Source organism: Ciconia boyciana, chromosome 8, assembly GCF_034638445.1.
Source record: "Ciconia boyciana chromosome 8, ASM3463844v1, whole genome shotgun sequence".
NCBI classification, from domain to species: domain Eukaryota; kingdom Metazoa; phylum Chordata; class Aves; order Ciconiiformes; family Ciconiidae; genus Ciconia; species Ciconia boyciana.
Window position 1 is genome coordinate 47,802,681 of NC_132941.1, and position 16,088 is coordinate 47,818,768.

The following is a 16,088-nucleotide window of genomic DNA, read 5'->3' on the forward strand; positions in this document are numbered from 1 at the left end:
GACCTTTCATCCTGTGGAAAGAGACTTGTTTAAAAAGATCTGCTTTGCATCCAGCCACATGGATTGGCATTCATTGCATGTAAAGTATCCGATTCTTTCTTGATAAAGCTTTGGTTAACCCTTCCCCCTGTTTTCCTAGAGCTGAGTCAGATCAGCCTGCCTGTTGTTCTCTTTCATCATTTTCAGCCAGTCGAAATATCTTGGGAGCTACGGAAAAACAAAAAGGAGCTTCTCAGCTTTACTGGCACTGAGGCTGGCCTCTGAGCTCTTTGGATGCAACCCAAGCAGATGCTCTACCTCAGGGAGGTTCCTGCATCTTGTGAATAAAAGGGAGCTCAGGGAATCAAGGTGAGAAAGAATCAGATGGATTTTGCTTAAAAATATGAGGATGTTCTCATAGAACACTGATTTTGTAATCTCTTAGCAAAACAATAGTATGTCACAACACTGGCATAATACGTGCACTCAGGCATAGCAGCCTCTCTCTTTCTCATTTATTGAAACCATATCCTCTATAATGTTAGAAACAGGTTGAGGATGTTTTGAGAATTGCTATTACCTGGAAAAACCAACCCTTTTATGGTGGTTTTTTTTTTTTGCTTTTAACATATTGCAATTAAAATGTAAATGCATAAATCTGCTTCACATTAAATTTGCTGAAAAGCTTTTTCCCCCCCTTTCATGAGATGAGGTTTCATTGGCAGTGAGATACTATTGGATTTGTATCCAAGCTATTTTTAACAAATATCTCCTTTGATTGCCATAATACCGGTGAGGGTGGAAAAGCATTGATGCAACTTTGGAATTACATTACATCATATTATGTGGGTCATCCTCTTGGGGCTAGAGGGTAAGTATTTCTGTGACTGCAAACACAGATGGAAAAATCAATTTTTTCTTTTTTATCAATTTGTTACAGGTGCAGTGCATATACTAAAAATGCAATTTGAGTTTAATTTTAGAGAAGAGATTAATTAAAAACCAAACAAACAAAAAAACCCACCCCAAACCCACCTTTTCCTCTAAAGTATCATAATCAGAGGCAAATTTATGTCAGATGTTGAACTTGGAAAAAACCTTCTGCCTTTCTGTAACACACAGAAGTTTTACAGGAGCCTGTTACAACATTTTGGCATGGGATTTCTGTATTCTGTTTTATTTCAGGAGAAAATGTAGGGAATGCATGAAAAAGGAGGAAAGAGGAGTGAATGATCTAAATTGGTTTCTCTGGGCCTGCAAACTGCAGTGTATTCATCTGCAGGCACTATTTTTAGTAAGTTGTTATTTCACAAGAGAAAATACCAAAAATTTCCCCCATAGCTATTTTTGCTCAGCAAAGCCATCTTCACACCAGAGCCAGTTGGATAAGGAGACCATGGGGTAGGCCTTTTCCCTCAAAAATCTTTTGTTATCCAAATTAAGGAGCTAGAAAGGTCACTAGGCTGTGACTAGCCCGTTCTTGCTGAGGCCGTACTAAGCCCATACTCTGCCCATATCTAACTCACGTACCCTGTAACAAATTTTCTATGAGCTTTCCTTTTTCTGATGCATACAAGAAAAAGTCAAGAAAGTGAGAGCACTGGAGGGCATTCTCATTTATATGTGCCCAACTTTTCAGATGGCCAAGGGTTCTCGCTAGGCGACTACAGAAGCGAATACATTCAGTAATGTTGCCAGCTGAACGGAAAGAAGAGGCCACTGCCTTCACTGACACTGACTCAGACCGCAGTGTTGTCTTTATTTCAAGTGAGCGGCCATTCAATTCTGTTGAGTAACCTTATGCTTTTACATCACGTTGCATGATGATGAGGGGAAAGGGCATCGCTTTCTCGCTTAGCCGCACAAGTGGGAGAATGGTCTGGAGGAAATAAGAAATCACCTGGATCTTTGCCAAGAAACTGCAGCTTGTGCAACATAGCACAGGTTTGGCTAGTTATTTTTTCTTCGTAAAGTCTCTCTGCAGTTCTTAGTTTTTGCAGAAGTGCAAGAGAAATATTGAAACATTGCATGTCCGTCTAAATTTCAGTGGGCTCCTGGCTTTCCTGAGGCAAGGAAGTATAGGACATCCCAGACTGACAACAACTTTGTCTGATTTCCAGCCCAGATAGGTCTAGAAAACCTTTTCCTTTTCAATGTTCTTCAGCCTTATTTGTCAGAGGTCAAACTCACAGTCACAGTCAAACTCTTACATTTGCACATGCTTGCTCGCCATGCCACACTGCTGAGTTTGTAGCCAGGTAAAGAAGAATTTGCGGTTATCCTCGCAATTTCCTGTTGGGGTTTCCTCTTTTAGTGTTTAATCATAGAAATCAGGAGAAATTTTTTCCCTCTCTTTTGAGGGGAAAAAAAGATTCAATTGAGGTGACGTTTGTCACCTTCTATCAGAAATCCCTACTAGGTGACCTAGAGACCTGCACAGATGGAAAATATAAGAATTGGTGCTTTGATCAAAAGTCAGTCAATCAATAAATCAGCAACAAGAGAAAAAATATATTCCAAAAAGAGCCAAAATAAAGCACTGCCATGTGCTTTGAACATCTACCCAGCAATAAGAACACTATTGGTGTATTCTGCTTCCTACAATGGTCATTTAATTCTTGAGGACTACTGCCATGTGCAGCCTCTATCCCAGAAGCACAAACACAGGGACTTCAAACACTGAATTTGTGATACCACCTCTAGTAATGCTTGAAGAAATTAATCCCAAGAGTATGCATCCATGCTTCCCTCAGCTTAATGCCTCAGATTTCATGGAAAATTGTATAGGTTAGCACTGATGAGGTTGGAAGTGATGCTGCTTTCACTAGGGATTTTTAAGGGAGGAAGAGCACCATATTCTATATCAACCACAAATGGTTGATGAGAGGATGAAAGCATCTTCTCATCAGAAATGAATGTTTGGTAGAAGGAGCTCTCAAGGCATTACAGTATCATTCACAGGAACACATATAGCTATGAAGCAGACCTCCAGCCTATTGAACCACGTGAGTTAATTCCAAGTAAAATATTAGAACTGTCTAATTAGTGCCAGTTGACTGAGAAAGTCAACTACTAAATGCACCTTGCAGGTGCAGAGGACTTTCTACTTATGATCTGCACAACCAGGAACTAGTGGGAGAAAATGGTAGATTTTTACCTTCAGATGAAAAATGTGTAGATGAGGCAGCTCCCAGATATGAAATCATAAGGCTGTAGTGCCAGATTTTACTTGTACTGTCTGAACACTTTTTTCAGAAATGAGGAATAGTCACGTGAAGGTGATTTTTTCAAAGAAAGAATTTCTAGACAATTGCAGCATTAAAATGCTTAGATTTGGAGAAGTCCTAGCCTTTCTGCTCTGAAGAAGCATCAAGCACCTGCAAATACTTCTGCAGTCCCAGAGCCACTGAAGAACGTGTGTTGGGTTGCCCGCTTTTCTAATGCTGAAAGGGAACAGTCAGAATGCATCTTCCCACGCTAGCTGTAAGTTAACAAAAAAAGAAGCAACTTTCACATTTCATATATGATGATGGAAGGATATTCACATTTGTAGTAACTTCTGACTTGACTGCTTAATTTTCCACTGACCTTTCAAAGAACTATTTTTTTTACTGAGCTGCAAAAGCAGTAGTGTGCACGTGTTCATTATGTTCTAGGGCAAGAAGTGGTTCTAGAAAACAAATGAAAGCGAATTCAGTTTTGCTTTTCTCTTCTTTATTACAAGTTGGTAAATACTTAGCTAGCAACTCAAGGAAAGCAGCAGCCTTGCTGCCTAATTATGTCTTTGCCATTTTGCTGCAGCATGTCACCTAGTCTTTCTAAAATTGACACCACCCCCCCACCAAGCCCATGTCCCGTATCAGAACTCCTGGTGCATGCATAAAAATAATGGTTGTGTGTTTATTTGGTGGCTAGTTATAACAGAATGAAGACATTGAAAAAGCTGTCTTTATCCCTGGGTGCCAGAAGTAATTCATAAATAAAACTAGAAAAAAAAGTAATACCTTGAATAAGGGGTTAAAATGTAATTTTTTTTTTCTTAATTACTGCTGTACATTTGAGAATGGCACTTGTTAATCTCTTATCAAAGCATTCTATTTTTCTTTGATCTAACTATAATTTATTGAGAGCAGTTGCCACAGGCATCTGTAATCCTGCTTTAAATCCCTCTATGCATTCCACTCTGCTCCAGGCTGGCCTTTTTCCATCCAGCCTGGTGAATGTCTTCTCCCTTTTGTTTGTATGTGCATCTCCCATTTGTCTCCATTGGAGTTACAGGCACTCGCATACACATGAATAGTCCCTTCAAGTGTACGCTTTCTTTGTATTTTGTTTCACACATTCATTAATTAATATGATTATTTGCTACCCAGGAAGATCTCAGTTGTCTGTATTAATGGAGCCTTCAGAATGTGGGGAAAAGATAAACATTTTCTTGCTTGTTATTGTCTAAGAATAATGGCAGGGACATGTGGTAGCAGCTTTCACAGAGTGAAAATGACATTGACATCTATATGACATTTTTATTAAAAAAAAAAATTAAAAGGGAAAGTTTTGAACCTCAGACTAAGAGCTGGAAAATGGTGTAACCTCTGCCACCTGTAAATGCCAATGCAATCAGAAATCACGAGGGACTTAGGTGTCAGCTTGGAAACAGAATCAGGTAAGTTGCAGGTTCTTGGCCTGAGTGCACCTCCATGTTCATAACAAAGTTACAGTTGGGTGGAATCAGTCCATGTGGTGTCTGTAGATTTTTTTAAAAGCATAAACCTACAGATATATAACTGAACAGATGAATATTCAAGCAATTATATGACTGAGCTAAATTACTGCACCGTGTTAATCTAGTCATAACGGGCATAGCTATCCCTAGGACACCGGTGCTGGGCAGACCGATGTGTTGTTTTGGACTGTGACCTCCCCTTGCTCCTCACGTCCCCACAGTGAACCACCATACAAAGATGTGCACATTGGCTTAGCTTAAAGAAGCATTGCTATGCAGGAGTTTTTCTTATTTCACCCATTCCATGGTAACATAGATTCTTTCCAGAGATACAACATACAGGTGACTGACAAAGTATACACAGTAGACTTTGAAATCCAGTGAAGTCTTCTCGCCATCCTAGTGACAAGTTGGTGTTTACCCTTAAGAAGTTATTTAAAACTGTTACCGCATCATTGCAGGTGAATCAATAAAAACTTCAAAAAATAGGTGGTGGTGTCTAGATATTGTAAAAAGTAGCATTTGAACTTCTGTTTCATCTTTGGCACTTTTATCTCACATGATTGCTCCTGTTTCTTATCAGTGCAGAGAGTGGAGGCTTAGTCAAGACTGGAACATGTGACAACAGCTGACTCACCTTGTTCACCTGCTTTTCACTCAGGTGGCTTCTCTGTGGAAGGCACTTACATGTGGCTTCAGATCAGATTAGCAGTTTAAGAGCCAGAGGAAGTCTCTTGACTTCCAAGTCTCACAGAAAGATCACTCCTCATTTGCTTTGTGTTACAGACTGCCTTTTTGGATTTAAAGGCCAAGTGCCACTCCACATATTCTGGAATATCAACCTCATCCCGTTCTTTCAGCACAGCACTTGTTTGAGGAAGTCAGCATGACCAGTTGACTTTTCCATACATACAAAAGCAGGCAATATGGGACATGGCTGACAAGAAAATAGAGTGAGGTAGTGGATGGAAGATCAGACCTCAGCAGAAATAATCTTCTATTAAAAAAAACCCCAAAACAACAATGAATAGTTTAATGAGTACTTTCTCCTAGGCACGCATTTTCTTTAAAGCAGTTGCTTCAGTGATCACAGCATTTCTTGACACCAGACTAGGGACTAATACAAGCTTATGCTATGTTCTGTTGACTTTTGATGTGAAAACATGCACTATTCCTCATTAAATGATCATATGTTTACTTCCAGGCTGAACTCAAATCGGGATGCATGTTCTTCCCAAAATTGCTAAGGAATAAAATCTATTTTAAGAGAGGCTTGGTTTTTTAACAATTCCTGCTATAAGTTTGTTGTGCTGCCGGGTGCCCGTTCCTCATTCTTTTGTGGTCTTCCTATACAAGCATACTTTCAGACGGACCACCACATGCCTCTCTTAGGGTTTGTTTATCTGAGTTATTTATTGTGCTGGAGGGGTTCTTTTTGGGAAATTTCCCCTGCATCTATACTTGGAGTCCTGCAGTCCCTCCCTTGGTGGAATCAGAGTCAAGTCACACTCCGGGGTGCCCTGGAGACAGGCTCACTGCCCGCATGGATGCAGGGTCCTCCAGCAGTCACCACACTAGCTGTGCATGCCGTGAGCTTAAGACAAGGAGCCTCATTACTGGTAAGGGCATGATGTGATCATACAGCCCCAGAGCCATAACACATTGCAGCAAATTGTACCCCAGCCCTTCCCCATGCTTGCTGCACCAGTGGGCAGTGTAACTGTACCCAGAGAGGCCTCGAGAACGCATAAGGATAGGATATACATGCTTGCCACTAGCTGAGAGAGGTAGATAGGGGAAAACCCTCTCTGCACACAGGAATTGCTTTGTTTCTATGGTTATCGTGAGTTTTGTGTTGCAAATCACAAGTCGTGTCCTTGTGCAAGAGCCAGTAACAGGGGCAGACCGGTTCCTTTATGAGCTGATGGTTTTGACCACCTGCTGACAGACATTTGAAATACAGAACGCTAATCACAGCGTAAGGACCTGCCAATTTCATCTTGACAGAAATAGCCACAAGCACAAATTACAGAAATTCAGTCTATGTATAGAGTCTATAAAATGCAAGTGAATTAATGGGATATAGGTTATTGAAACATAACAAGACATACTGAACTATTCACCGCAGAGAGAAGTGTTATCCCAGGCATAACCTGTGTTTTATTTTGCATTATTATGCTATAGATACCGAATGTCTAATGGCTCTAGACCTGTTAGAAGGAGTTATAATTCTGTACTTGTCAGAGTAGTCAAAAACATCTTGTTTAAATGTTACTTCAAATGCAGAATTTACAAACATATTTGGACATTTCAACTCATTTTAAATTGTCATACTTCCAGATTTCATTCAAGCAAGCAATTCAAAGTTTTTGGAATGAACTAGTAAGTTTTACCTATGGATTATCTGTATTTCAGGATATTCTCTCTATTTCTCTTTCCAGATAGTAAGCTCTTCAGTTCATAACTTATACAAGTTGAAGGCTATGGCCTAAAAAAGCCATAGTCTCCTGAGATGCCATAGATGAGTTTGAAGCTCCCCCCATAATCAGTTCTTACCTCAAACTGACTAAAAAACAGCTGGCTGAAGCCAATAAGTCCAAAACAGAGATGATGCTAACAGAAGAAGCCCTTGAGCTATTCCATTGCTATGTAAGAGCACCATTAGTTAAAAGCAGAAATCCCAAAAATCATAAATTAGTCTACCATGCCTTTTGAAAACCTTCTAACCACAAAATAGGTGCAAGCATCTTCACAGAAGGTTGTGCCATAGTTATACTGGACTTGACCCTGGTTTCCCCAGTTCACTTAAGATGACAAACAACCATTTTACCCTCTCTTTGACCAGCAAATTTATCTCATTTATGTCCTGCTGGCTGTGTGCTGTCAGCCAGCAAGATGGCTCATGAAGAACTGTCACACAAATCAGAGCATCTGTATGGAAGGCATTGCTACATGCAATAAAATGACTGCAAACATCACCATGTTGAAGTGCACAGCTTGTGTCCGTGTCAAGGCTTTCCACCTCTCTTTCAGGACAATATTTGTCCAAAGTCAACCAAACACAAAAACTCCACCACAAGACTTCCCAGCTGACAGGAACAAGTTATTAATATTCGTCCTGCTCACAGGAGAGAAATGGAAACAGCTTCTCCGAAAAATTCATCAAGTGCTGCTTGTTCTAAGCATGGATGAGTTTCCACAAGCATCTCTTCCCAGCTTGCAAGGACAGTTATCTGTGAGATTATTGCTAGGCTGCACTACTGTAGTGAACTCTTCGAGCTTAGCATACTTCCTACCTCATTAAGATGGCTTGAGCATGAGGGATGAAAGGGAATAGCTGCTAATAGTATCTTTAAAAAAATGTCATGAGGTATTTATTGGTCATAATAGTCCCAAGTGAGAAAGAGGAGTCAAGTAACTGTTAGAAGCCTCAGTCAGGAGTGGACAAACTCAGCTACTCCGAGGAGCTGAACATGGAGCTGCGAACACAGTTCCCTGCCAGAGCAAGTGCAACACCACCTCTGCAGCCACATGGAGCCGCTAAGTCCGGGGAAAATATGTGGGGTCAGAAGCTTGCAGAGTTTTGGCTGAGGACTAATAACCGCAGCAGCTGCTGACTCTCCCTTCTGCTCTGTCTATACAGAGAATGCAAGCCCTTCACACTAGAAACTATTCCCAGCTGCAGCTGCTAGGTATTCATAACAAATGTCTAATGGCTAAAATTGTGTGCTGTGGACAGTGTCATCTTTCATGTCACATGGGGACAACTGTGTATTCCCCACTGCAGTTGGGGTACTGAGCTGTCATCCTAACATCATCTGGAGCTGTACTCCTAGACCAGGAACTGCTGTTACCGAGCAGTAAGTTCTGACCCCTGCTGATGCCTGCTTTGTATCAAGTTACTGTTTTCTAATGTTATAGATATACCAGAACCAGGTAGTTGCCACTGGTGTCTCACTGCAAGAGAGGAAGCATAACTGTAATAGCCCTGGCTATGACTTGCATTTAAATCAGGTTTGATTCCAGGTTACAGCAGGACAAGGGACAGGCATGTCCCATTCCAGAGTCCCTGCAAGTCTGCGCTTCCTAAGGCAGCGTGCCTTTTGTGCTGATGTTTGGGATCATCTGGAGAAAACAGGAGGAGGATTTATTCTGTTGATGGCTGAAGGCAGCTGAGATGCTGCTGACCAAAGTGAAGTTTCTGCTGGATTGCTCTGAAATGCCTTTCTTCAAGTAATCCTGAATCAGTCTTCTGGGAAGGACATGCCTTTCTACTGATTTTCACTGTAGAACTGATCTGAAAAGTATTTTCATGAATCAATTAATTTTCCAAATCCCAGAATTTGGAAATCTTACAAAAACCTGATTTCTGTTTGAAATAGTTTTGTTAAGATATGGTGAGATGCCACAAACAGCCTGATGAGCTGTAAGCACACACAGAAACTACTACAGTGCGTAGGGATGCCAGTGCAGACCAGTGACCAGAAAGTGCAATGTATCCCACGCATCAGACCTGTTAGGGACACACACTGCACCAGCGAATGCATCCTTCTACACCACATGGGCCCCAGCGCCTTCAGGTCACTTCGGTCCAAACACAAGTGGGTGGCACAGTTGACCTGATCATGTATCACCTTCAGACACATCCTGGATATGCTGGACTTACTTAGTGAAAATATTTGGAACAACTCCGTTGTGTGCGCAGCAACAACTTGCCTGGGATTTCCTGATGTTCAGCAGCCAAATAATTGGGACGTTTCTTCTTGAAGTGGTAGGTTGCATATTGCCATCTACAAAATGTGTAGAATTGGTGCATCTGATAATCGTATATGATTGTCTGGCTTTCTCTAGCTCTATATCTAGATTTGACAGTCAGAGTTTTGAACTCAGAGCCAAAGGCTCATACAGAAGAGAAGGAAACATCACTTGCTTTCTCTGCTTCGTAACAGAAAAAAATATTAGAGCCCAGTTCTGCTCCTGTGAAAGGACAGGACATGTTGCATTATATGCTATCAACCTTTAAAAGCTTCTGGGATTATTTTTAAAATGACAAGAACAACCACATGATTTCTTTCTTGTTTACAGGACAAATGTTCTCACAAAATAAATCCAGCAACAAAGGGGAGTGGCGGGGAAAGCTGAATAGCGTTTGGTTTCACTAAGAGTCTAGTCGGATGAAAATATCCTTCCTATATCTGTATCTCAGGGTGTGTTGCTGATCTAGTGAAGCCAAGTTGCATAATGCTTAGCCAAGAGAGCACCAATTTTGGTCTGATGTGTTGATGATGAGATTTACTAGTGTATTTATGTGTATCAAAGCAGTATAAAGAGGCACTGCAATGTTTGTTATCAAGCAGGGAAATGGCCTCATCCTGAAATGCACTGAGATCGGTTGCCTGGTGCTGAGCCACCAGACTCCTGTGGGAGTTAATCAGAGCCGAGAGCTTTTGGTACCTTAGGGTGCACCCCATATGGAGGGTGATGTACAGGATCCTGCTTCTCAAATGCTGACAAACTCTCCTTCCTTGCAGTTTAATTCTAGAATTTGGCACTAGCAAGTATATTTTGTGTCCCCCTGTCATCACACACATAAATTAAGGTGCAATTTTTATTGAGAGATGAGAAGTAAAATCCTTTTTGAGTAATTTTGCCATAGCTCAATGAGCTTTTTCTGATGCAAAGCAGAAAAATAGTGTCCGTCCCAAGGGAAAACTAAAAGTTAGCATAACTTTGAGTCAGTAACACCTCTTCCCCTCTCTCTCATCCTCTTCTTAGATGTGCATCCTCTCTTCACATACTAATTTAATCTTTCATTTCATAAAGAAGCAATCCCTGCAAAGGGTAAGTTCTCTTAATATTTGCAAGAATTTCGTCTCTGAGTTTGACTTGGGTTTTGGTTTGGGTTTCTATTGTTGAAGAAATGATCTTAGAAAATGTTGGAGCCAATCTATAACTTAATTGATCTGGATTTCTAAATTCACTTACAACTTTTACAGAAGAGTATTAAGTATTTTTATGGAGTGTTTTAGCTCAGACTGACCCTCTGAATTGGATGCCAACAAACAAGCAGTTTACATTAAATGATGCATCTGGGAAGGAAGAAATAACCCTAATGGCTTAGCAAACTCAGGAACTTGTTCAGAGTTTACATTTATAGAGGGTCTGAGGTTTTGGCTTTCATGTACATGAGAAGAATCCTTCCCAGTCCCTCTGATGGTGGCATTGTGTCTGCATTTATGAATGTCATAAACAGATTGTACCAAATCCATTCACAATTACATTTCTTAAACTTACACTCACAACATGATTCATCATGAATACCATTATACTAAAAATAAAAGGAATGGTGATTAATTATAATAAACGCAAACATATACATTGCTCTCTGCTATTCCTCTACTATTCCTTTGCTGTTTCTTTTACACCCTTTCTAACAAGGCAGTGAAAGTGAATCTCTAATCTATAACGTCTAATCTCTGATACCATATTCTAGCATGCTAAGGTGTTCCTGAAATAAAACCTTTTAGTTTCTTATGTCATTTGTATTCTCCAACTCCCACCCACATATTTGGAAGCTTTTGAGGCATAGTATGTGCGTTCATACCACGACACAAAAGACATTTATCCACAGGGCTGCAGAATTGCGTGGTATTAATTTCCGTAAGGTAGGTACTTACAAATCACAAGGTACTTCTCTATGACAGCATGATTTAAAGTAATTTATTCACGTTCATACCATATCTTCTTAAAGCAATTGGAAACACTGCTATTTGCATATTATTATATTTTCATAAAATGGTGTAACAGGTTATTAGAATACTAGGATGGTATTGATCAAGTCTGAATGCAGCTGTTTTTAACCAGAAAGATAACATAAAAATGCCCATTACAGCTCATGGACAGTTAGAATTACAACAAACTTTATAAAGAATTATTCACTGTATTCTTTTGGTTTAAATCGCAGCCATCCCTGCACTCTGCTAACAAGCTGTGCTGAACTAGCATGTGTTTCGACTAAGGACCACTGACGGGCTGACCTCCTGGCAGGTAGCTAATGAGGGAGGAGAGGAGACCAGACCAGGCCCACGTGGGAAAGCAAGCTGGAGTGGAGCAGAGCAGCTTTGAGTGATAGCACTCTCCTTTCTAGCCCTGAACTGAAGTAAGTGCTACCTTTATTTTGGGCTATGGTTGAGGGAGATCTGCTTGCTTTGTTTACAGAAATATGCTGCAGCCTGTTTACCGTGTTTGTGTTAAATTGTCATATATAACAGTGCCTCCAAGGAGTTGTGCTTTGAGATGACTGCCTGTGTGAGCTGAGATCCTGTGTAGGTATTTAGATTTTGTTTGGGTGTTTGGATTCTGTTCTTCAACTAGCTGCCTTTCCCCAGGGTGACTGACCTGGGGGAAAAAAAAGTCAGGTAAAAAAGTCAGGAAAAAAAAAGTCAGGTAAAAACTTCACTAACTTCTGTGAATCTGTAATACTAAGCTATTTTCTATGCTTTTAAGAGTTCCCTAATGTCTAGGACAGAAGATAATTAAGAAGAGAGGATGGGTATGACACCTGTGTTTCTTGTAGAGCAGTCAGAAAAGGTATAAGATGTGAATAGAAACCTTCAGTTTGTGTGATGGACCACTTGCTGATCTTCTGCAGGAGCAGTTCTTTCAGTGGGGTGGAAGAAAAAAAGACAACCCCTGTTTGCTTTTTTGGTGAATCTCCCTTTCTCTGCTACAGCCTTCTAGTTCCTCATTTGAAAAGGAAAAAAAAATAACAAAGCAGAAACCAACCAAACAAAAAACCTAAAAAAAATCAACCAACCCTCAGATGGCCACTTATTTGTCCAAAAAACCCCTCACTCCTCTTAAACCTACTGTAAATCTGAGTGCCTTATGCCCCTTGTTCCCTCCCTGACCCCAGTTCCTGCTCCCCCCCCGGCTGCAGGAGGGATATAGGACACTGAACTAGGAAACCACCAAGGCACGGGAGCTGCCCTGGGACGTACTACTTACTGCGATACATCTATGAAAAGTACTACCAAGTACTCCAGGGCAGGGGGAAAGAAATGTGGGGGGGCTGTTCTTGTCTGCTCTGGAAGCTGAAAGGTTCGCACCAACTCCCATGCACAGAGAGGTGCTCGCGCCTGGCTGGGGTGGGGTTTGGGGGAGCCCTGCAGCTGGCCGCAGGTGGCCTGTCCTCTGAGGGCTTCACCTCCACTGACAGTAAAAGGGCTGCTGAGTCCTGGAGGCAGCAGGTTCCTCTGTTTCTGTTAGGCTGTGAGAGGGCAGAGGCTGCTACTGAAAAGTGCCTGCTGACATCAAGCTGTGTTTTGACTGAGAATGCTCCAATATCCACCTCGGTACTTACCCGTGGGTCTCGAGGAGTGTGAAAACAACGTTTAGAAGAGTTGCAAACGCAGCAGATGTGAAGAAGCTTCATTTTTGTGGGTGTGTTTCCCTCTTGGCCTTGCTGCTTCACCAGAGTCGGATGGCTCTCCAGGCAGCTCTTGCAGTCTCTGCCTCTCTGTAGCCAACAGCAGGTCCTTGTCAAAAGCCTAATTTTATCGTTGACCTTTCTGAGTGGCTACGGGTCTACAGACAGGGTAGGATACTGTCTGCCTTGTATCCATGGTGGTGCATCGTGACTTGCTTTTCCCCCTCAAATGTTTAGAAATGCTGTGAATGATGCTTTGTACCTCCCATGTCTGAATCCTGTCCCTTCCGTGGCACCCGGAGCAGGTGAGCTGGGTGACTAAACCATGCCTGGCTGCAGTCCTCAGCCAGAGCCTCGCTGTGACTATCTAGTATTGCTAATACCCTGCTAACTCTCTCCAGAGCTCCTCGGTGCAGGCGCTCTCGTTACAGACACTAATTGTTCCTTCCCCTGTCCCCCTGCAGCAGCGAGGCTGCAGAGGAATAATGCACAGCAGAGAGTTTGCCTCATGCACACCTTTAGCCTCTGTACTTGGCAGTAAGACCTGCATTTGCACATCGGCTGATGGAGGAATGATTTCCATAGCAACAGCAAGGGTATGTGGGATAGTACGAATACCGCCTCGGAGAGCATGTAAAGCACCTTCTTAAGAAATAACTGACTACACAGGTTCTGAAAAAACACTCACAATTAACTATGTGGAGGAAGTGTTGTGTCATGTTATTTTTTCTGTGGCAAAAAAAATTATATTCATGTTTTGTTTTAGACACCACTTTTTTTTTTTTTATTTAAATAAATTCCTGGGTATAGAGAATGGGGGACTTCTGCTTTACGTAAACTGTTAGTGAATGCAGACAGCATGGAAAGATCTGTGGTGATTCTTCAGCAGCACTATGAATTAATACTCTTAGTGAAGACCTAAAGGGGAGTTACCTGAGGCAAGCATCAACGGGAGGGGAGAATGACAGCCCGGTTGCTTGACGGGGGGGAAGAGAAGCAGGATCAGCTGGTCGTCTCTTTAAATAACAGGTTTTATGGTTATTACTGGGGAGCAGGCTTTTTGCTATCGGAAGACAGGGAGGCAATGCTCTAGTACTTGGGGATGCCGAGAAACAAGACAGGAAATATGCATGAAGGAATTAAAAACATTTAATTCTTGGTTACATGCATCGGTCTCTCTTCCCCTTGATGCGGTTGTCCTCCTGCTTCTCTTTCTGTTTTGTTGTGGTGTTCTGCTTTACACAGCTCCAGGTACACACCAAGCTGTCCAGTATCTGGACACCCTCACCAGGCTTCTCTGGGGAAGATGGGCAAGCAAGCCTGTTGGCTTCTGTAGGTGCAGGTGTGTGACCGCTTCAGGAGAGTCGGCCCCTTCCTTCTTGGTCCTTTCGTGAGCTCCGGGGAGATGCGTCCCCGGGCACGCATCTGCAGCCAGCCCTGCGGTGCCAGCAGCGGTTACCTGGATACGCACGGCTGCGCCTTTCCGAGTGGCACGAGAGTGGGAGGAATTGCTTCGACTCATTACAGGTGGAATGAATAAAAGTAACAATCTGATTTCATCACTTCCTTAGTAAGGTGATATCTAATCAACCTCTGTGCTGCACTGCAGCACAAGTATCTTACAAATAAGCCGTTTTGGAAGGGGAAAATGTCTTTGTTTTTCAGATATTTGATTTAATCTCTTAAACTTATTAATGTTCGGGACAGCTAAAACCATTGGAAACCTTGAATCCCATGCTTGAGGTGGATGCTGCGAAAGAGATCTCTCCATGTGCTATAGTATTCCTGCACCTTCCACACACAAAAAAATCAACTCTGCATGAGTTTGCACAGCCCATCATCTTAGACCTTTTTTCTACCTTTGATAAATGATTACTGTTCCTGACCAGATATATTTGCTGACTTGTACAACTATCCAATTTTTTTTCTTTGCCCTCCCTAGCCTGAAGGTTGCATCCTGTCATTTTCATGTGTGCATGCAAAGCTAGCAGCAACAGTGAGAGATTTAGGAACATCCAGCATGGGAGGTATAAGATCACGTGCCCTTTTTTGTCTGTTTGGTACTTTAATAGTGAGAAGGCCAGCCTGGGGACAGTGACAACTGGCTGTTGGCTCTGTATGGGCTCCGTGCGCAGAGGTTTGCCTGTAAAGCAGCAGCTGGAGGACTAGCTGGGCCCTCACATTTGTAAATCCCCTTTGGAAATACATCTGCTCTAGCTCTGGCACTTGTGCTGAGTAGGCATCCTAGACCTGTGACTTCAGATGGGAGCAGAGAACAGGGCTGTGGGATGTCTTCAGGCAGTGAAACTGGGGATGGCAAGCCCTGCCTGCAGAGATCAATAATGGCAGGTTATCCCACGGCATGTGCTGCTGTGGGGTTTAGATCGCGGGAACAAAGCAAGCTATTTTCTTTTACTGAGTATCATGTTCTCCCAGCTTATGCTTTAATAGGGTTACACAGTCTCAGCATGGCCTTGGCAGGGTTGCGCATACCCCAGGGCAGGAGAGTCTAGACTCCCTGTCTGCCCCAGGCATGCTCACCCCCTTGATGTTGGCACATGAGGAGCATGGCTCCAAGGGCACCTTGGCAGGTGCGGTGTGGCTGAATCCAGCCCTACCACAGGCTGCCTTAGTCTGGGTGACAATAACCCTGTAAGCATGTATTTACCTGCTGACTTGAATTGAAGAAAAAAAAAAAAGGCAAAAGATGAGCTGGAATACTGCATGCACTGATGCAAGCATTGTACTGAGGGATGCATTTCTCTCTGAAGAGAATTGGGCAGGAACCATTAGGAGTTCAATGCCATCTTCCTCTGCAGGAATCTTTCCCTCCTCCCTCTTTCGTCATCTTCCATTGTCTCTTCTGTATATGACTTGGTCATATGGAGACATGTAATGTCTAACACAGAATGACCATCTGAGGGTGTCCTTGTTCATAGGGTCACTTGTTCCAGGCTG

General features: G+C 42.3%; 1 protein-coding gene across 1 annotated transcript in view; it reads left to right on the top strand.

The window, feature by feature from the left end:
• Positions 1-211: 211 nt before the first annotated feature.
• The window catches only part of PCGF5 (polycomb group ring finger 5), a 125,065-nt gene continuing 109,188 nt past the window's right edge, over positions 212-16,088 (top strand). Inside the window, exons 1-2 of the mRNA XM_072869278.1 lie at positions 212-348; positions 11,667-11,861. The gene's annotated coding sequence lies outside the window, so the exon portion shown is untranslated. The remainder of the gene's footprint in view (positions 349-11,666; positions 11,862-16,088) is intronic.